This window comes from Chlorocebus sabaeus, chromosome 15, assembly GCF_047675955.1.
Source record: "Chlorocebus sabaeus isolate Y175 chromosome 15, mChlSab1.0.hap1, whole genome shotgun sequence".
Classification (NCBI taxonomy): Eukaryota; Metazoa; Chordata; class Mammalia; order Primates; family Cercopithecidae; genus Chlorocebus; species Chlorocebus sabaeus.
Window position 1 is genome coordinate 24684851 of NC_132918.1, and position 22681 is coordinate 24707531.

Genomic DNA, 22681 nt, shown 5'->3' on the forward strand with positions numbered 1-22681 from the left:
CAATATATTGTGTTACAATTGTCTACAGTATCCATTATAGTAACATGCTGTATAGATTTGTAGACTAGGAGTAATAAGCTATACCATATAGCCTAGGTGTGTTGCAGGCTACAACACCTAAATTTGTGTATGTGGACTCTATGGTGTCTGCATAACAAAATAATTTACCCATGCCTTTCTCAGAATGTATGCCTAACTGTAAACACTGAATGCCTGTGTATCTTAATCTGAAATACAGACAGCAAATGACATTCTAAGTATATAAGCACTTAAAGATATCACAATGGGAAATGGTGACAAGTGTGACAAATATAACTAAACTTTTAAAAATCTAACATTTTTAAAACATTACTAAGAGGCAAGAAACAGAAAAATATTTGTCACAAATATTACAGACAAATGCTTAACATTAATTCATAAGCAAGTTCAAAACAAAAAAATTGCAAAATTTATCCAATTTATAATTAGGAAGAGAAGCATGAAATTTCAAAAGACAATTCACTGGGTAAAAAACGAAATGACTGCTAAACATTTAAATATTCAATCGCCTAACTCAAGAAAGGCTAATTTAAAGAAAAATGCATTATTTCTCCTGTTGATTTACCAAAGCTTAAAAAACAGTTAACCATCATCAGACATGGAAAGAAGAGTCAACAGAAAGAAAGAATTAAAGATGATAGAAGAAAGGTAAATAATAACAATTACCTTTTTAGGAAAACAAAAAGGGGTTTGAGTGCTTTCTTTTCCACAAACATTGAGAAGGATGAAAAGATCTTCATGTAGAGATAGTGGTTGATGAAAATGAGGTGAAAATGAGAAAGCCTGGGCCAAGTGTCTTGATTTTGGCTAAATGAAAGGCAAGATTAACAGCTAGAAGAAAGAAGGATAGGCCGGGCGCAGTGGCTCACTCCTGTAAAGCCACCACTTTGGGAGGCCAAGGCAGGCGGATCATGAAGTCAGGAGATCATGACCATCCTGGCTAATACGTGAAACCCCGTCTCTACTAAAAATACCAAAAATTAGCCAGGCGTGGTGGTGGGTGCCTGTAGTCCCAGCTACTCGGGAGGTTGAGGCAGGAGAATGGCTTGAACCCGGGAGGTGGAGCTTGCAGTGAGCCGAGATCGCACCACTCCCCTCCAGCCTGGGTGACAGAGCAAGACTCTGTCAAAAAAAAAAAAAAAAAAAAAAAAAAAAAAAAAAAAAGAAAGAAAGAAAGAGAGAAAAGAGAGAGAGAGAGAAGAAATCAGAATAGGAAACACCCAGAGTAGTTAATGTAAAAAGCCTGCCAAAGAGCAGCAAGAATAAGAGTTACACTAGGACTTTGTAAATGATGGTGAGCCAAGCCTGTTAGAGTGTAAGACGTTTTTCATTTTTCCCCATTCCCATCACCAACTTCCCACCAGTGGTTACTCTCTCAGCCTTCCACCAGCAGCCACTATGTTCATGTACTCATAGATGGAACGCTTAAGTGATTAGAGTTCAATAGTGTACTAGGGAAGGGCATCAATAAAATAATTTATCCTATAGCCCATGGTTGGAAGAGTCTACTGAAGTGAAGAAAATGTGAATATTTGAAGAATAGGTGTTTGAACACTTGAAGGTTCTAGAAGAAATGAGAATGAAATAATTTCTAGAAGGAATAGTATAAGTTGCAAATTACGGAGCTAGAAATTCTGAAGGCAAGGTGATTCATGTTCTCTTCAGTTTTAGAGATGAACTTACTAAAACTTGAACCGATCTCTGTTGAGTAGGTTTCCATCAGATCTGTGAGAGGCTGAAGTTCAAATATGCTGACATTTTTTATGGGCAAATATATAAAACTCCAAAGGTCTATGCTTTGACCTATAGAACTACAGTGGGATGCTCAGGAACTGGTCAAGTTCAAAACTTTGCCTAGTTACAAGGCCAACTAATATGTCATTTCTTCCGGGGGCTTTCAGTGTGTTAGTATTCCCACAGTTATCATGGACAGTTCCAAGTACAAACAATTCCCTTCCCTGCTTCCCCCTGCTTTCACTTTTCCAACCCAGATTACACACAGACTATCATTGAAATGACTCAACTTTTCTCAAATTACTCAGTCGTGTGCCCATTTTTCACCCTTGCAGTTTCACACTTTAATCTATGTTTAACACTCTAAAAGGATATCCACCCACTAATCAATGGATTATAAATTTACCTTTGATCCCGAATAGTTGTGTGTCCTTAGCAAAATAATTTCATTTTTCTGTACCTCAATTTTTGCCTGCAAAAATGAATACTGTACGTGTATTTGAATAACCTATGTGCAGGTATCTAACACACAGTAGAGGCCTAATAAATATTAGTGTCCTTTCTCCTTTTCCATCTCATCAGAACTTCACTGCTCAAAACTTCCCATATTTTCTCCCCTGGTTACCTGTCTCCAACTCTTCCCTCAGACATACACAAGTCTCTTCTCAGATCTCAAACCTCCTTCTCTGGAAGCTTCTTCCTTTCCCACAAGTTACCCTTGGATCCCTCCCCATCATAAACATTTTCCTTTATTTCTTCTTTTCAGAGGTCAGAATCTGATCTCTGTTGAAAGCAAATGCCAAACTTTTCCCAATTTCTTATTTTCTCTCCATTCTAAAAGATTGCCAGTTACTCTGGTACTCACCATGCCAGACTGTCTTTGGGAGACACCTCGTCGGGTCTAAAAGAGTTAGTACCTGTGGTTTCTTGTGGTTTACTTTGGCTCTCAGGTGCTTAGAGGTACGAATTGATGGGGGCTGAAAGAGCACATGGGGGTCATGATTTCACAGGAAGTCCTGCTGGTTTGTTGCTGTAAAATGGAGAAAAGCAGAAGTTCATAGTTTGAATGAATATGGATTACAAAAGAGCAAGGTACAGCCATACAGTTTTTAAAGATCAGCATTTAATTAACTTGGTGTGCAACTTTCAGGAATTTTAATTATTTATAAGGAAACAATTTCTCTATATAGTGAAAAAATTTAAACATACACATTCTAGACTAGTGCTGTCTAGTTGAAATATAATGTGAATTTCATATGTAATTTTAAACTTTTTAGTAGCCATATTGAAAAAGGTAAAATTAACTTCAATAATTTATTTAATACAATATACCAACAAGTCATTTAATTAATCAAAAAGTTGAGATATTTTACATTGTATGTCTTGTACCAAGTCTTCCAAGTGTGATGTATATTTTGTACTTACGGTATATCTCATTTCTGACTAGCTGCATTTTAATTGCTCAGTTGCTCCAGGTGGCTAGTGGCTACTCTAATGAATAGCACAGTTTTATACTTGACAAAAGAGTGTGTTTAGCCAGGCATAGTGGTGCATGCCTGAAATCCCAGCTACAGGAGGCTAAGGAAGGATGATGACTTGCCAGTTTGAGGCGGTAGTACACTACGATCACACCTGTGAAAAGCCACTGCACTCTAATCTGGGCAACATAGTGAGATCCCAACTCTTAAAAAAAATAGCACATTTATATTTCTCTGAATACCTACATTTCAAGGGAGTGATGATAGAGATAGGATAAAAAATTCCTATCTTGATGTAGATTAGAAAGACAAAATCATAGTACACTGATAATAACCAACCTCCCAATGCCCCCAAAAAGATACCCATGCCCTAATTTCTGGAACCTGTGAATGTTATTTTATCTGACAACAAAAGGTTATGTAGATGTGATTACATTAAAGATCTTGAGTTGGAGACATTATCATGGATTAACAGAGTGGACTCTAAATGGAATCACATGCATTCTTATAAAAAGGAAGTAGAGGGATATTTTACGGCAGAGGAAGAAAAAAAGAAGGCAATGTGATGACTAAAGCCATGACTAGAGTGACACAGCTTTGAGCCAAAGAATGTCTGCAGCCATTAGAAGTTGAGAGAGGAAAGGAACAAAATCTCCCTTCGAGCCTCCAGACAGAATGTAGCCATCTTGATTTAAACCCAGTGGTACATACTTTGGACATATTTTGAGCATGCAAAACCATGAAAGAATACATTTCTGTTGTTTTGAACCAAAAAGTTTGTGATAATTTGTTACAGCAGCAACAAGAAACTAATACACAAGTCAATTATAGTAATGACATTATATTTTCTTGTTTATCATCAATGTCTAAACAAATGCGATTCATCCTATCTCTAGAAACTGCCAATAACGTGTTCAACAAATATTAATGCTGAAAATGCCTTGCCAGATCTTTCATCTCAAGTGGTTTCATTGACTGCCCATATGCTGAAAATTTTAAAATTTATATTTCTGTATTTCAGAACTCCCATGCACTGCAAATTAGTGTTTTCAAATATCTCCTGTGCATTGACACCTATTTGTTCCACAGTCATAAAAATAAATGCTCAACATTGCTAAGCAACAGATAAAGGCAAATTAAAATTACAATGAGAAATAAATTTACACCAGTTGGAATAGTAATTATTAAAAAGACGAAAAATAACATGTCCCAGCCAGGTGTGTCTGCCTTGTCCCATAGCCTGTGAGTTTCAAATTGCTAAGCCTCCACTTAGTAAGGGCTATATGGAATGTAGGAAAGTATATGCACATGAAATATGTATAAGAAATAGAGGCTGAAGATGATATCATATATTTATGATGAATATTGACTACTAATTTGCTTCATTGATTGTTTGCACATTCATTTTGCGATAAACTCTTTTTAGCAACAATGAACCAAAAATATTTAATTCTAAAGAATAGGTGTTTAATAAAAAATTTAGTAATAACAATTGACAATGAACATAAAACTTGCACAAAATATTTCTTGATATTTCTCATCTAGCATATGTGGGGCCATATAAATATTACAAACCCCATAAAAGCTAGGTAATAAATCTTCAGAAAAAAAATATCAGCATGAGTTTAACGATTAGTACTTTTAAAAGGAAAACTATGTCAGTATTAATAGATGTTGGTTTAATTCATATAGTCATGGAAAACAGTTTCACTGAAATGTGACTTTTCATTTAGAATAAATGACTACTCAAAATTATTTTTCTTCTTTTTCAATCTCAGGTTTTCTTGTGTGCATGAAAACAGTATAGGGACAACTGTTTATGGAGTAGGGCTATTTTCAAAAAAACTTTGCAAACAGTTAAATGATGTGTGGTTCAAATTAGTCTCAACAGTTATTTCAAATAGAAAGTTTTATTAAGCACAATAGTAATTATATTTTCATGTAACTCATGGACTCAAACTTTTAGAAATTAATTTTTCCATGGTAAAACACGGGAGAATTATTGAACATTATTCTGAATAGTTAGAATTTCAACCTTGAAGACTGAAATGATATACTTCTAGGGAAATAAAAATATAAATGCTTTATATTTTATTTTTTGCACTCTATCTGTTTTATGTTTTTCTGAATTTATGTTTCTAATGGCATTTGTTTAGACATTGATGACAAACAAGAAAATATAATGTCATTCCTATAATTGACTTGTGTATTAGTTTCCTGTTGCTTTTGTAACAAATTATCACAAACTTTGTGGTTCAAAACAACAAAAATGTATTTACAGATCAAAAGTCACGATAGAGAATTAAGAAATGCATGAAATATAAATATATTTGGAATTAATTCCATTAAATCACACAAGTTGTAATATTTTACCAGCCTAATATACCAAGCTGTATACTACAGCTTCTATGCAGACACACAAACACATACACATTAAAATGAAGCTTTATACTTTCTCTCTTTGCTGCTTATCATCAGTTAAATTATAGAAATAGTTTAAACTTTACTAAACAACCTTGTAAGCCAATCTAAGTGTTCTACTATGGGATTGAAATGTGTTGTGAATGGTTTTTCTAAATTTGTTATTTATTTACTCATTTATTTAAATTTTTTTCTAGGCCTCTCATACCTAGTTCTTACTCAGTTACTTTTAAAAAACTTTTTTATGTTGGAAATCTAATAAAATTACCCAAAAATGTCAACATTGACACAGAAAATTGAAATTATTGAAATTAAAAACTGGAAATAGAATAGTATTCCATGGTGTATGGGTACCACGTTTTCTATATCCAGCCTATCATTGATGGGCATTTTCATTTATTCCATGTATTTGTTATTGTGAAAAGTGTTGCAATGAACAGACACATGCATGTGTCTTTATAAAAGAATAATTTATACTTCTTTGAGTATATACTTGGTAATGGAATTGTTGGGTCAAATGGTATTTCTGGTTTTAGGTCTTTGGGGAATTGCTGCGCTGTCTTGCACAATGGTTGAACTAATGTACACTCCCACCAACTGTGTAAAAATGTTCTTTTTTCCCCACAACCTCATCTGCATTTGCAATTTTCTGACTTTTTAATAATAGCCATTCTGACTGGTATGAGATGGTATCTCATTGTTGTTTTGATTTGCATTTCGAGGGTAGAGGGAGAAAGGAGGGAGAAGATAAGGAAAACTTACTAATGGGTACTAGCCTTAATATACGGATAATAAAATAATCTGTTTACAACAATCCTCCATGACACAAGCTTACCTATGTAAAAAACCTGTCCATCTACCTCTGAACTTAAAGGTTTAAAAAATATGACATTCATGTTTTATATTAATTGGAAATGTATGGAATACATAGACTAAATTCCGAGGAAGTTAAATGGAAAAAAAAAAAAAAGAATAACACTTTTCTCTATTGTAATGAACTGAATGCTTATGTTCCCCCGGAATTTATAGGTTGAAAACCTAACCCCTAATGCAATGTTATGAAAAGATATAGGCCTTGGGGAAGTGTTTAGGTCATGAGGGTGAAGGCCTCATGAATAGAGTTAGCGTCCTTATAAAATAAACTTCAGAGAGCTCTCTAGCATTCTTTTTGTCGTGAGGATTCAATGAGTTGAGAGTCTGTAACCTCACCAGAGCCCAACTATGCTGGCACTCTGATCTCAGACTCCCAGCCTCTAGAACTGTGAAAAATACATTTCTATTGTTTTTAAGACACTGCCTATTTTTTGTTATAGCAGACATCTACAGAATTGACTAAAACATCCACAGAAACAAACAAACAAAAATAGGAAATTTGATGATGAGAGTTCAGTGTACATAATTTATTTATGTATTTATTTACTTATTTATTTTTTAGAGCCAGGGTCTTCCTCTGTCACCCAGGCTACAGTGTAGGGGCACAATCGTATCTCACTGTAACCTCAAACTTCTAAGCTCAGGTGATTCTCCCACCCTCCCCACCCAGCCTCTGTATTAGCAAGAACTCATAGGCATGTGCGACCATGCCCAGCTAATTTGTGGTTGGTGGTTGTTGTTGGAGAGATGGGGTGTCACTATGTTGCCCCGCTAGTCAAGAACTCCTGGCTCAAGCAATCCTCCCTACTCAGCCTCCCAAAGCATTGGGATTACAAGTGTGAGATACTGTGCTGGCCCATAATTTACTTTTCAAAATCTATAAATGATCTACAGAACAACTTGTCTTCTGAGAGAAAGTTCTGAAGGTGCTTTTTTAAGAAATTGAATAAATTAATATTTTTTACACAAATAGAATGAAATTGAACCCTTTGTTTTTGCAGCATCTAAATTTGTCAAGATTTATGAAAGAACCATAGGATCACCTTATTTTATGGGTGTTGTTACATAAAAGTATTTGTTGAAGAAAGTTATTCTGAATAAAAGCAAAAAGACAGTGCCAGTTAAAATGTGTAGACTGAAATTTTTAAATGTTTCAATACAAAAATAGAATGAAGAATATAATTAATTTAGTAGAATTAACCCTGAGCTTACTGAAACCTTAGGAAAAATATATAAGAATTTTATCAATTAAAAATATATATTTTTGGCCTGTAGAACTGTAACAATAGAAACAATAGCATCAAAAAACTATTTCAAATTTATTCGCCTTAAAGTGCAACTATGAAGAAAACTATGAGGAGCATCCGAACATACATTCTTTAGTGACTTGATTTTAGAGACAGATATGGCTAATTGCCAAAAACATATGAATATGAATCAAAAATAATCTTTCCACCTAATTTTAAAAGTAATTTTTAATGTTTTGCTTCACTTTGGTATACACAGATATACCTTTTTGTTACATAAATAATTTTATTTGTACAAAATAACATTTTTAAAATAGTTTTTTAATAGAGTTTTTATATGTTCAACAGCATAAAAATCAACAAAATCATTAATAAATAAATGTCAATATTACAAAGTTTTGATTATTTTATAATCTCCTTTCACTTTCATAAGTTTTCTGATTTGGACTAAAAAATTCATCCTATCCAAATCTGAAATCATAGAGTCATCTGGGGATCTTCCTTTTCCTTCCCTGTGCTGACTTCACATACACTTACTATAGCCTACCAAGTTTTTCAGAATATTTTCTTCTTCATCTTTACCTCACTGGTTTAGTGAAGGCCTTCATCATATCTTGTGAAAATCTGTGGTAACCTCCTAGTTCAATCCCTGTCTCTTCTCTACAAACGCTCAACTCATTAGTCCTACTGCTATCACACAAATTTTCAAAAAAGAAAATCAGATTTTGTTATCCAAAGGTATCAATTTCCTCAATCAGGGGTGTTTTCTAACCATAGCCTAAATACCAAACACATTACATAAAATTGTAAAGTATTTTATTAATTAGTCTTTGCTTTTGTCTTCAACCATTTAGCTTGTTCGTCTTCATTCATCTCTGATCATATGTTCCTCCTCTTTGCCTTTGCACGCGATTTTTCTGCTCTCTAGAGTAAATACTTGCCTAAAGTACTTGGAAATTCTCTTGTTAGATTTCAAAACCTAGTTCAAGTGATATTCTTTTCTCTGTGAAGCTTTTCTTGTCCATATTGCAAAGCTGAAATTATACTTCTCTTTGTCCCACACTATATATGATGTGTGCATGTGTAATTATATGTGCGTGTGTAGTAGTAGTAGTAGCTCTCATTACACTAGATTTTAATTATTGTTTTGAGTCTGCCTTGCCTTTTGGACTTTGAGACACTGAATGCTGACTTTTAGTTTTATCCATTGAAAATGGACAAATGCCTATTCCAAAGAGATACTCAGAAAAAAAAAAAAAAAAATCTTTGCTTCTTCAGTAGCTGGAAGGAAGAATGAAGGACATATACACTGATTGTTCAAATTTATCTGTATTTCAGCATATTATGTGTTTCTTGAGGATGTATAAACACACACAAAACCAATGCAAAATTTACACAAAATAAAAATGCAAAAACTGAACTGATAAAGAATGATAAAGAACTCACATGCCTTTTTTTTTTTTTTTTGTCAGATGTGTGTGTTTTTTTCTTTTGTTTTGTCTCCTAGATTTGGAAGTTTGCCCTCAACAATGTTGATCACTGAATCTGACAGAAACACCTGCATCTGGTGTATTTAGTTAGAAAATCTCTGGATTATTTAATAATCTAGTTTTTCATTGGATTGTCATCACAAACGGCATAAACTTTACTGTATATCAAAAACATTTTGTATATTTAAATTGCAATTTATTTTGTATTAGTGTTGTTATAATAACTAGCAAATTTAATTTCTCTGTCAGTTTCTATAACTGATGCAACTATATTATCTAAAACCTAATTTGGGGGATGAAATTTTAATATAAAGCATCAATTTACTTGTAATTGTCCAAAACCTTTTGTCTTATTTCCAATTGTTCATGAAATAGACTATAAGCATCCAATAAATTACACAATAAATTATTTTTCTTGAAGTAAACACGTACACTTTCCACACCTATACTTTCTGTGTCTTCTTCTGTTTGTCCAAGAAAGCTATTTTACAATTATGCCAGGTACAAGTATAGATTTAAAAGAATCTTAATTATATTTGCTAATTGGTAGTATATTAATTCTTAATTCTACCTTCTAACCTCATAAATAGTAGGTTCAGTTGTGTCTGTATGTCTGTGAGTGTGGGAGTTTTGGACTCTCATCCATGGCTGCATTAAATTTGATGATCATAAAAATGAAAATTGGTATTGGTGAAAATGACAATTATGGTGACAGACATAATTATCTGTTTTTTGATAAACAATATGATTTCATGGATACGTGTTATTAGATTCACATTATTGATCAAAGAACTAAATTTAAGAGCAGTGACTTGACCACATGTATTCTACATGGATGAGAATGGACATAAACAGGTCAAATTTAATGTTGTTTTCATTATGTATGAATATAATTCAGGAGTCTATTTGATTACATTTGAGACTTACAAAACTAAAATTAGTAGACTGATATGGTACCTTTTTCAGGATAATTTGTTCATGATTTTCAAGTAATATCTTGAGTACAAGCTGTTTTTTTTAATGATAAAGTAGAAAAATTTTGGCAAGGTGCGGTGGCTCATGCCTGTAATCCCAGCACTTTAGGAAGCTGAGGTCAGTGTTCGACACCAGCCTGGCCAAAGTGGCGAAATCCCATCTCTACTAAAAAGATAAGAATTAGCCGGGAATGGTGGTGTGAGCCTGTAATCCCAGCTACTCGGGAGGCTGAGGCAGGAGAATCACTTAAACTTGGGAGGAGGAGGTTGCAGTGAGCTGAGATCATACAACTGCACTCCAACCTGGGCAACAGAGTGAGACTCTGTCTCAAAAATCATTCAGTCAATCAATCAATCAATTAATCAATCAATAGAAAAATATTCCAGCACTTTCAAATAGCAGATTTTCTCACTCTAAAATATAACGTAGTCAATTGAGCACTATTCATAAAGAGGACAACAATATACATCCAGAGAAGGAGATTATACATATTACCGACTCTTCTAAATTTAGAAACACATGCTGCATTTCCAGGCACTTGGGCAAATTTGAGCAATTTGAGATTCTAAGAAATATGAAAGCAAAGTTTTCTTTTTTTTATGAACAGCAACATCAACCATGAGACCAGCATTTAAACTGAGAGAGCAGAGATCCAGGAATTGTGAACATATGGAGGAAATTATTTACAACAGTAATTATCTTATTAGTTGTCTTGCAAAATGAACATTTAAAATTGAAATGTTCTTCAGTAAACACTAAAATCAGGCCAATCTGCTTCTATTAAAAAGAAAGAGATGTGTAAAATAGTCCAGAGTATGAACATTGTCCTGAATATTAAGAATTTGTAGCCAAAACTATTCCTTCAATGCGTATTCCCCATTTTCTTTCTAAATGAGTGATAAAATCACATATGAGTTTTCTTTCAAATAATTTGCTTGAGAAACACTTTGTGGTTGGTACAAGTGCCAGCCCACTATTACTGACATAAAAATAGAGAAATACTCTATCTAAACCCTGGGCTTCATTTTACTGCATAAAGAGTTAATAGTTTTTCAGTGGAGAAACCAGTATCAATCATATCATTAAATAATAGCTACCTACCTGCCAGGTAACTGTGATTTTTGGCATCGTAGGCATACAGTGATAGCTTGGCCAAATATTGTTTATATTACTGCCATTTAATTCCCAGAGGTACTCTTTGGCTTTCTAAATTGATCTGACATCTGTAGTTCTTCCAGGAATAAGGTTTAAAAATTTAACAGTGATTCTGTGGATAGGTATATAGAAATATAAGAATCCAAGTATACATTTTTTTCCATTTGGGAATTATAATACATTCTCTAGCTATTGTAAACTTTTCAAATATACGTATTTGCTCTTGATGTAAAGCAAAGTATAGTCAAAGGATAAAAGTTCAAAGCACTAGAGTGATATTGCTAAAATTTTATGTATCTGAAAATTAGATTTTTTAAAAAGCAGTGTTTAAAGTCTATTTCCTTCACACTGTGTTAAATATAAATGTCATGGATGTATTACTCTCCATTTAATCTCCTTATTGCTCTCTTAATTTAACTTGAAACTTCCGGTTTTGCATCACTTTCCTAGACTAGAACCATAATATTCATGTTGATGTTATCCCCAGTCTTTTAGAGACTTTCTAACAAATGAGTTTTATAATTATTATCATTTTTTTGGACTGCATTATTTTCTATTAATAGTTTCTCAATATTACTCTTCTCCATCAGGAGCTACTCAAAAGTATCAATTTTGTCTTTTTTTCTTTTTGCTATTGTTATTGTTTTATGGATTGTTGGACTTGGTTATTATCTGCTGTATACCAAATTTTCTCTTTAGCATACTTTTGTGTCAATGTACTTATTTCTGATTTACCCAAAACTCGTATATATATGTGTGCGCGTGTGTGTGTGTGTGTGTGTGTGTGTCTTATTTTGGGGGGCTTTATTTTAAACACCTCTAAAAGAAAATTATAATATATGTTTTCCTCCTGTTACATTAATTCTATTCTAAATTGAATACTGAGTGAATTTAAAACAGTATTTCTAAATGTTGTAATATATGTTGAAAGGCAGAAAAATTTTCAAGGACTAAATAACTTTATGACTCATTTGATTAAATGTCATTAAATAGGGATCTTTACTGAAAAACCTTAAAGAATATTTTACAGGCTAATGAACTTAATAAATCTCTAATAGATCTTCCAAACTCATTTGCCCAAATAATTTTTTTCTTGTCCAATAATCCTATAGATTACCATTTATCCAAAACCAGTTTAGGATGAATGTGGATTACATGTAAATCATTTCAGTATTATATTGTACATAACCTCTCTCTCTCTCTCTCTCTCTCTCTCTCTCTCTCTCTCTCTTTCTCTCTCATATTATCCTCCCATTCCAAAAGAAATACCTAGTATGTTCCTATTATTCTTCTAGGGGATGGGAATAGAGTGATAAAAAAGAGTAGAAAAAGTCACTGCTCTTAATACAGTATATGTCTAAAGGAAATAAAAATAATATACATGTAAAATAAATTCAAGTAGAGATGAGTACTATGCCCCAAACACCATATAATACAGCAGATAAAATAGAGAGAACTGAGGTAATTATTTAGATCTCAGGGCAATTCTCTCCGAGATGTCACTTGAGCTCAGACCTCAATGAAAAGAGAAAGCCAGACATGTGACGATCAGAGTGCAGAGAATGCCAAGAAAAGAAGAAAGCAGGCAGAAAACTCTAAGGATGGAAATAAGTTTAGTGCTTTCCAGGAATGTAGAGCATCAAGTGTGGTTAGAATAAAATCAGTGAGGAAAAAGAGATAGGCAGTGGAGAGTGAGGCAGTGACTAGATCATGGATAGACTAGTGTGGAGCTTTGATTTTATTCGAAGAGCAATGAGAAGCCATTGAAGGGTTTTGAGCAGAGGAATGACATGAATTTTAAAAGATCACATTGGCAGCTGTGTGAAGAATGGCTAATTGGGGGGGAAAAAGTTGAAACAGACAAACCATTAAATAGACTATTGCATTTTCCCAGAAAGGGAAGATTTCTTGGGCAAGAGTAGTAGTAAAGCAAATGTATTTTGAAAAGAAATAACAGGATTTGCTGATGGATAGAATGTGGGTACTGTGAGGAAGAGAATAAATGATAATTCCTAGGCGAGATTAAACAACGGAGTCAATGTGACACTGATAATTAATATGAGAAAGACTGGAGGGGGAGGATGGAGAATAATACAAGGATGAGAAGATAATTATGCTTTGAGACCCAACAGGAGAAATGAAATAAACAACTAGTTAAATAAATGTGAAGCTAAGAAGAGACATAAAGCCTGGAGAGCGTTCACTAGAGATGATAGTATGAGTTGTGGGACTGGATAGGTTACTTAGAGAGACACAGTTGACAGAAAGAAAAAGAAAACCCATGACCAAACCCTGGTAAATACATATATTTTGAAAATGTTAAGTTTATAAGTTTTAAATTTATAAATTTATAAATTATAGATTATAAATTATATAGATTATATAAATTTATATAAATTATATAGATTATATAAATTATATAAATTATATAGATTATATAAATTATATAAATTATATAGTTAAATTATATAACATACAAATTATATAAATATAACTTAGATTTGTATAATTTATAAGTCATATTATATTAACTTACATTTGATATATTTATATATAATTTAAAATATAATATGTAAATATGATATAAATATTATATTTATATATTATATATTATGTAATATAAATAATATATAGAAATATGCTATAATAGATTTCTATAAATTATTATAAATTATATAAATTTATAATTTATAAATTTATAGCAATTATAAATGTGTAGCAATTTACAAATTATACATTTTTAAAAATTATTCTGTGCATTGAGGAATGAGCATATTTCAAGATGCTTCAGTATCCTCAGAATTTACAGACCCCGGTTCTGGGGAAATCCAAGTATAAAGCTACTAGATTAGACCTAAATCATCAGATACTGGAATCACATTCTCAATCAAACAATATAACTCTGCGAAGGTAAAAATCTGGAGCCATATCACTCAGAAGCAATAAAACTGTTACATTTTCTACCTCCTTATTTTCTCAAAAGAACTGCAATTCAATTTTTGATATCATATTAAGGCATAACGAGTTGGTTTTCTGAGAGGATAATTGAAACATCATTAACACTTATTCAGACAGGGAAACTTTGAAAAGTGATTCAGGTCATTACTAAGCAAAACTTTACATTAGGAGCTCTATTAGAATAGACACTTCATTGCCATAGGATCTAGAGACTTCTTTTCAAATACTGTCACTATTGCAATGTACGTAATATTTGATAAATTCCACCTGAAGACATGTTGCAGCAATTACAACAACTGCACAGAAACCCAGTAAGTTTACGATAATAAAATTCATCTGCATAGAAATATCTATCATCTATTTTTCTATCACTTAGTATGCCCATATATCATCTATAATCAATTAGCCAGTTTATATGTTGTCCTCTAGATATAATCTATACTTTTTTTTATTTCTAGAAGCGAATGTATTTTCTTTTTTCATTTCTACAAGAAAATATCCTACTAATGTGATTACATTGTTCCCAAGACAACTGAAAAGCAAGATTAATGAAAGATTCTATTTAAATATCTGCTTAAATTCGGGTAGCTCTTGAGAAAACTGAAGATTGCATAATAAGAAAAAATAACATAAATATTTAGAGAGTTATTAAGAAATTAATTACTAGATGTATAATAGTATGTATTATGGTTATGGCTATAAATATATTCTACTAATATGTTTTTACTAGGAAATAACTAGTTGGTTTTGTGTCAGCAGTTCTCATTTTATAAAATACATGTAATTACATTCTGACGTTAGTACACTATAGATGGCGATAGACTACACCACCCATAGCTGTGAGGATTTACAAGGGAAGGCTCTATTTCTATAGCCAGGGAGTGCTTCTAAATTGTGGCAATCTCTTACTTCCAGCCTAAGTTTGCTTTAGATTAGGTAACCTCAGTTTTCACTATTCTTTTGAACATGATGTAACATAGTGGTAGTGAAGAATAGGGGAGTGGAGGAAAATAGTAATAAAACTAAAACTGAACAGAAAAGGTCTGAATCATTGCAGTTGTCAAAGGGGAAGGAAATAAGCTATTACCAACAATTGGCTGGATTTGGTATGAAAGCATGGAACATTTGAAAATTAGCTGCTGTAATAAAATGGAAATTTCCTGTAGAGTTTTAAAAAGACAGAAAGAAATGATTTTATAATTTCATCAACATTTTCAAATATACTTCTGTATCATTTGCACATTTCCACTTTTGTCCTTTTTAATGAAATGCATAATTATTTATTATTAAATATTTCTGATAGCTCAATTATATTAAAGAGTACTGAAAAACTGTGTTATGTCATTCTTAGTTATGAGCCAAACATTAATCTTGTGCTTATAATTTTAAAATATTCTACCTGTATTTACTTTACCATTTATAAATCAAGTGAGGTTAACACATTTCAAAGACTTTATTAGCCATAGCATCATCCAAAGTTACTTGTGGTTGTGAAGAATAATAAGTAATACTCCTGACCACAAACAGCTAGAAATTTGGTTTGGAAAAAAAATTAAAATTATATGGAAATGTAATCATTATATAATAAGAATTATATTACTGTTCAAATAAATATTTTTAAATGTCATTAATAAATAGCAAAACTGTAAATATGTGAAGGCCACAAATCTTGACATATTTCACTTATGTGGAAAGGTTTAGGTGGAAATGGAAATTAGGTTTAGGTGGAAATATGAAAGATATCTTTGTTTACCTCCAGAAATCTCAAAAGTTTTAATACTTTTGTTATCCATGTTTATGGCTTTCTTTAATTATGAGACATCATAGTGAAATACATGAAGAAAGAGTAAATTCTATTAAGAAAATGGTTTCAATAAATCCATTTTGAATTTAACTGATGGAAGCTTCAAATCGATTACATTCAACAACTATGCATTTTATGTCTACTATGTGCAAGGCAAAATGCTAGATTTTTTTGATAATGTTTTAAATATATTTCCTTATTTTACTAACTGATAGGATCAACCAAATATAGCCTATTCCAACCGTAAAAAATATAAGGCTGCCAGACTGACTTAATCCAGAAAGGTCACTGATTTGTTACTCCCTATGAAAATGTTCAGCCTACTTTGCATACCAAACAGCTTCAAATTGAAAAGACATATTAATTCCATAGAAACTGGGTCAAAATGTGAATATAATACAAACTGAAGTTCACCATCATTTTTTATGAAGACATATAGACAGAATGGCTGTAATTTACAAACTGGGTACCTATTCTAAAGTGTAAGACATTTTATTGAAAAAAGAATAAAAGTATGAAAATATTTAAACTTACATAAAAAGAAACATAATCTCACGCTCCTAATTAATTTTACACTCTAGCACACTAAAAAATATATGAATAATTCTTTTAAACAATTGAAATACTTATGTGTATGTTGTTAAGAATATTACTGTTTCTTATGAATGTTTGTCTGTAGTCTTGCCCTGTCCAAAATGGTAGCAGCTTGCTACATGTGGATATTGAGATTGGAAAAGTGACTCAACCAAATTGAAATGTGCTATAAGTGTAAATTATGCCAAAATTTCATAGACTTAGTACAAATCAAAGAATAAAATAATCTTTCATTGATGTCATTTATATTGATTATATGTTGAAATAATAATATTCCCAATGTATTGCTTAAATAAAATAGATTATTAAAATTAATCTTACCTCACTTATTTCCATTTTCTCATGTGACTGCTAAAAATGTATAAATTATATATGTGGCTCACATTATATTTTATTTGAACAATGTTGGACTATATACTATTCACTTGCTAATTTTAATGATCAAATAATATTCTTAGATGGTAATTAATGACAGTATTATTAACATTCTAATATTGCATATTCTGGAGGCTTCAATTAAGTTATTCCAACTCTGGAAAATACCACAATGAATAAAAATATTTATAGGTTTCTATTTCTATCAAATTATTTTATGAGAATAAAGTGGTAGAAATGTATCAAGCTAAAGGTCATAGATATCCTTACAGATCTTGTTACATATAACTACACTGCATTTTGTGGAAAGGTTATATACATTTATAATGCCTACAGCCAAAAAATTAGTATACTAGGTTCACCAAAACCATTCTGGAGTTAGTTGTATAAAAAAAGAGAAAAAAATTCTCTCTTAGTGACTACAAAATTATCTCTCAAAGTTACTTTAGTTTACATTTTTAGTTTTTACAGATGATGAATGATTTATAAGTTTCTTATAAATCTAAAGAAAATATGAGCACTTCAGTAAAAGAGCTGAGCATCTGTATTAGATCTGACAATTGTTGAATGCATACTCTTTTTCAATTCCTGTGCTAGTGATAGTGACAAAAGACAGACAAATTCCTAGGCAGACAGTGACGGGTTCCTGGTGAAACCTGGCCTTCGAGTCAAGGACAGTTTAAAGCCTGAAAACTAAGCTGCCAGTTCCGGATAGAGTCCAAGACTGGAGTGAGAACTTCTATCCCCATCTTACCCACTCTCCTTTGATTGGTTTCTTCTGAATTATGTCTCTTAACCAATCAAATGGTGCTTTTTCCAAGACCACATATATTAATCCATTCTCATGCTGCTAATAAAGGTATACCTGAGACTGGGTAATTTGTAAAGAAAAAGAGGCTTAATAGACTCACAGTTCTACATGGCTGGGGAGGCCTCACAATCATGGTGGAAGGTGAAGGAGGAGCAAAGACATGTCTTACATGATGGCAGGCAATAGAACATGTGCACAGGAATTGTCCTTCCATCAGATCTCATGAGACTTATTCACTATCACAAGAATAGCATGGGGAAACTCACCTCCATGATTCAATTACCTCCAACTGGCCCTTGCATGACATGTGGGGATTACGTGAACTATAATTCAAGATAAGATTTGAGTGGGGACACAGCCAAACCATATCACCACACATAGACAAATCAGCATGTACTCCCCCATTCAAATCCTATAATAACCCTGAACTCAGCCTCACAGATGACTGCCCACTTTTGCATTCCCTCTCATTACTGAGAACTTTCTTTCTCTCATTTGATAAAATTCTAGTCTGCCTTACTCTCTGGTGTCCTTGTACCTTATTCCTCTTGGTCATGGAACAAGAACCCAGAACTCGCTAAACTATGGGTATGAAACAGCTGTAATACTCCTGCTTGCAGAGTTGCCGGCAGTGAGAATAAAAGAGCTGTAACACTCCCTTTCACTCTCTGAGCTACAGGAGCGAAGAAGCCACTTAGCACCACTCCCTCTTGCTCACTGAACTACAGGAATGGAAAAAGCCATAACACTAGTAATTTTACATATTTATTTTGCATTTAATTTTCACCTTATCCTTCAACATAGATATTGCAAATCCCACTCAAGAAACTGAAATATCAGTTTAAATAAATTTACAAAGAATCAAAAATCTGTTAAGAGAAAAGGACTAGGCAGATTGTCTTCGAAGTCCTTATTCTTTCCATTAAATAACTTGGTCCCTATATAATAAGTAATGACTTGTTTGTATCACACATGGTACATTTTCTGTTTTTTTCTGCCATTTAAATATACATTTGCTTTGTAAAAAAAATACAAATAGGCAAACCAACAAAAACCCTCTATTGTGGCAGATTTTTTCTGAAACTTTTAATGTGGTAAAAGGGAGAAATTCTTGAAATATCAGAAAAACTGAGATTAAAAAGCTGGATTTGGGGAAATGACGATAAGAAAATAATGGGATTTACATTTGGATTTGGATAAAAGTCTATAATGTAGGCATTTGTGGAAAGATTTTACTGCATTCAGAAAATATTTGCTGAATATATAAAATAATCTAGCTGCCAAGGACATGAGGCAGAGTAACTTCCTACCCAAGTGACAGATAATTATAAGAACAAAACAGATGTTGCCTAAGTATGTCACAGAAAAATTCAGTTAAAAGTGGCATCCAATCTCTATAGATGAGAAAGAATTTATTTAGTAATCAAGGTGGTGAAGGATGTTCCAGGCAGAGGAAATGGCATGAACACATAGATATGAAAAGATTAGACATGTTTAAAAATGCTGAAAATCTAGGTTTTATTAATGTTTATATGCCTGTGTTAATTGAGAGGAGACGTATTAGAATGAATTTAATTATTATTTATTGAGGACCTTTTCCCCAACACTATGATAAGTGTTTTTCACATATTTCTTCAATTCTCATAATTTTTTTATGATCCCATTTACGAACAAGGTCCTGTGCTTCAAAGAAATAAATAACTTAAGTTCACACCCTTGCCAAATGGTTGTGTCAGGTATCAAACCCAACCCTTACTGACTACAGCATCCTATTCTTTAATTAACACGTTTTTAGTTGTGTGAGGAGGACCTTGTAGATATTTTGATGTATTTTCTGGGGAAGGGACGGGTAACATTGAATTAAAATTAACTTTAAGACAAATCTGATTAATAATGCTGCTTGTGGCCTGAAGACAGGAAGAAGCCAGTTAGAAGGCTACAGTGGGAGATCTGACAAGAATCAGTGAGTATCCCAAACAGAAGCTAGATTGCACAAAACTGGGAGATTTCTAATCTACATAAGAATTAGAGTAATAACACCTGGAGACTCCCTACTTTTAATAAGTGAAAAAGAGAGAGAAATTACGAAAGACTACTGTTGTTTAGCTTGAAAAATCAATTGCTGGCCATTATGCTGTTAGTGTGAGAAGGGAAGTAGGAAAGAAAAAGTGAGTGAAGACAGTGAATTTAAATGTTTAGTTTTGAATTACTGGATCCTAGAGAATATAAAGCTAAAGATATAGAAAAGTCAGTTGAACATATAGATCTAACACTGAAATGAAAGATTAGAGAGGAAAGTGTATGTTTCTTCATTGGCCTGAGGCTGTCATTTAAAACTACTGAAAGAGGGCTGGACGTGGTGGCTCACACCTGTAATCCCAGCACTTTGGGAGGCTGAGGCCAGGAGTTCAAGGCCAGCCTGACCAACATGGCAAAACCTCGTCTCTAATGAAAACACAAAAATTAGCCAGGCTTGGTGGCGCACACGTGTAATCCCTACTTGGGAGGCTGAGGCAGGAGAATTGCTTGAACTCAGGAGGCAGAGGTTGCAGTGAGCTGAGATCGTGCCACTGCACTCCAGCCTGGGTGACAGAAAAAGGCTCAATCTCAAAAACAAAAACAAAACAAAACAAACAAAACACTACTGAAAGAGAGGAGACCAAGCAATCAACTAGAATGTGACTGCAGTAGAGATATGACAGGAGAGAAGACCTTAGAAATACCAAGTGAGGTTATAGTGGACCGGGAATGTGAAGATGCTACCTGAGACCAAAAAGGGATGGTAGGGGTGATGGGTATATAAGAAGGGAAGAAAGAAAGAAGGGACCTCAAAAAGACATTGCAGAAGAATCTTAAGAAGTAAAGAAAGGTCAAATGCCACAGAAAAATTAAGCAGATTGATGATGAAAAAGAGGCTATGGAATTTAATAATTAAGAGGTCTTGAATGACCTTAAGCAAAGCATATTGTGTCGACTGTCTGTGTGTGAGAAATGCAGATTTAAGTTGTGTTTCCACTTAAAATAGCAGTGACAATAACAATAGTAATCACTCTGAGAAAATTTCAGCCAGCTTTAAGGGGGTTAAAGAAGGCCTAAGCCTCAAAGCCAGGTCCTCTAACGTCAGACTCCACACTCTTTCATACTTATCATATTGTGCCTCTTTTGGTCAATGGAGCTCCAGTTATTTTGAACAGTGAGGGAGATGCTGATATTCAGCAGGACAAGCCTGATATTTGACATCTGCGGTTTAATGAATCTCAGATCTGCCATGCACAAGCTATGTGACGTTGTGAGCCTTGTTCCCTCATCCGAACCACAGAGAGAATAATAATATCCTCTTGAGGGTGGCTGGGAAAATTTAATGAGGAAGCAAGTGAGAAATGTGATAAGCAACTGTCATTAAAATAAATGTGTTTTTCCCCTTTAGTTTCTGTAAAAGAAATACTTTATATCTATTTTTAAAAGATGACAGGTTATTAGTAGCAGTTGTTTTCGGTGAGCTAGGCAAGTGAAAAAATACTGCTCAAACATGAGGATTTTTTTTTTTTAAATAAAAGGAATTGGGCCATGTTCATAGCCAGAAAAACAAACAAACAAACAAACAAAAAACAAAAACAAAAACAAAAAACAGTTTCTGTAATTGCCCTACATGTCACCATGAACAGGATTGTGTATTTCACATTTTAAATCTCAGTTTTTATAATATTATGTCTGAAATTTATAGCTGGTTCTGAAAATATATTCAATAATATTCTTAAAAGCCTGAATTTAGAAAGCTCTCAATGTACTCTCTCCACAGTAAGTGGTACATAAATATTTTGCATGGAAATGCGTGAACATTTTCGTATACTTGGAAATGATGACATTTTCATTTTCAACATCTTGTATAGAAAAAATAATTTCTTTAATAGTGATTTTATGGAAGTACTTAGAATTTTTATTAATAGTGTTGCCTAGTAGAAACAGGAAGAAGTAAGGTTAGCTAGGTGTGGTGGTGCATACCTGTAATTCTAGCTACTTGAGAAGGTGAGGCAGGAGAATTGTTTGAACCCGGGAGGTGGAGGTTGCAGTGAGCCGAGATCGTGCCACTGCACTCTAGCCTGGGCAACAGAGCAAGACTTTGTCTCAAACAACAACAACAAAAAAGAATTACATTTCCTGTTTTGTTCCCAAATAGCTTTGTTACTTCTGACAAGCCACCAAGTTTTCTTTCAGAGGTTATCTCAGATGAAAAAAATAGCTAAAATGATTAAATATTATGTTCTAGGCATTATGATTCCCATATATTAAATAACTTAATCCTCTCAAGAAATGTGTGCAGGAACATTTTGTGGATAAGAAAACAGATACATAAGAGGTTTTCTTAATTCACATTGCTAATAAATGTTAAGTGAGGATTAAAACCAAGAAGTTCTAGTACCAGAGTTTATTATGCCTTTGAGCATTGCTGTCCTTCCCTCTGGGATTCCATAGAATTCTGGAGATAAAGCAACTACAGAATGCATCAGCTGCTCTTCTTATTTCAAACATGAAGACAGTGAGGTATAGAAATGTTACAAGATACATCACGCTGGATCACAGTTAGATCTGGACTTGTCACCCAGATCCCACAACTTTCTAGTGCTTGTTTTACTACATTACCTTGACCTCTCTCTTCTGGGCATAAAATCACGATTTTATAAAACCAGTTTAATAGGGGTTAATCTTGTGACTGAAGCTGCTTAGTG

At 33.1% G+C, this 22681-nt stretch overlaps 1 long non-coding RNA gene across 2 annotated transcripts in view; it reads right to left on the bottom strand.

Annotated features, from left to right (window-relative positions):
- LOC103221313 (uncharacterized) overlaps positions 1-22681 on the bottom strand; it is a 349435-nt gene that overhangs the window by 175642 nt on the left and 151112 nt on the right. For both annotated transcript variants that reach the window (XR_012095553.1, XR_012095554.1), the window contains exon 7: positions 2639-2803. This is a non-coding gene — a long non-coding RNA (uncharacterized lncRNA). The remainder of the gene's footprint in view (positions 1-2638; positions 2804-22681) is intronic.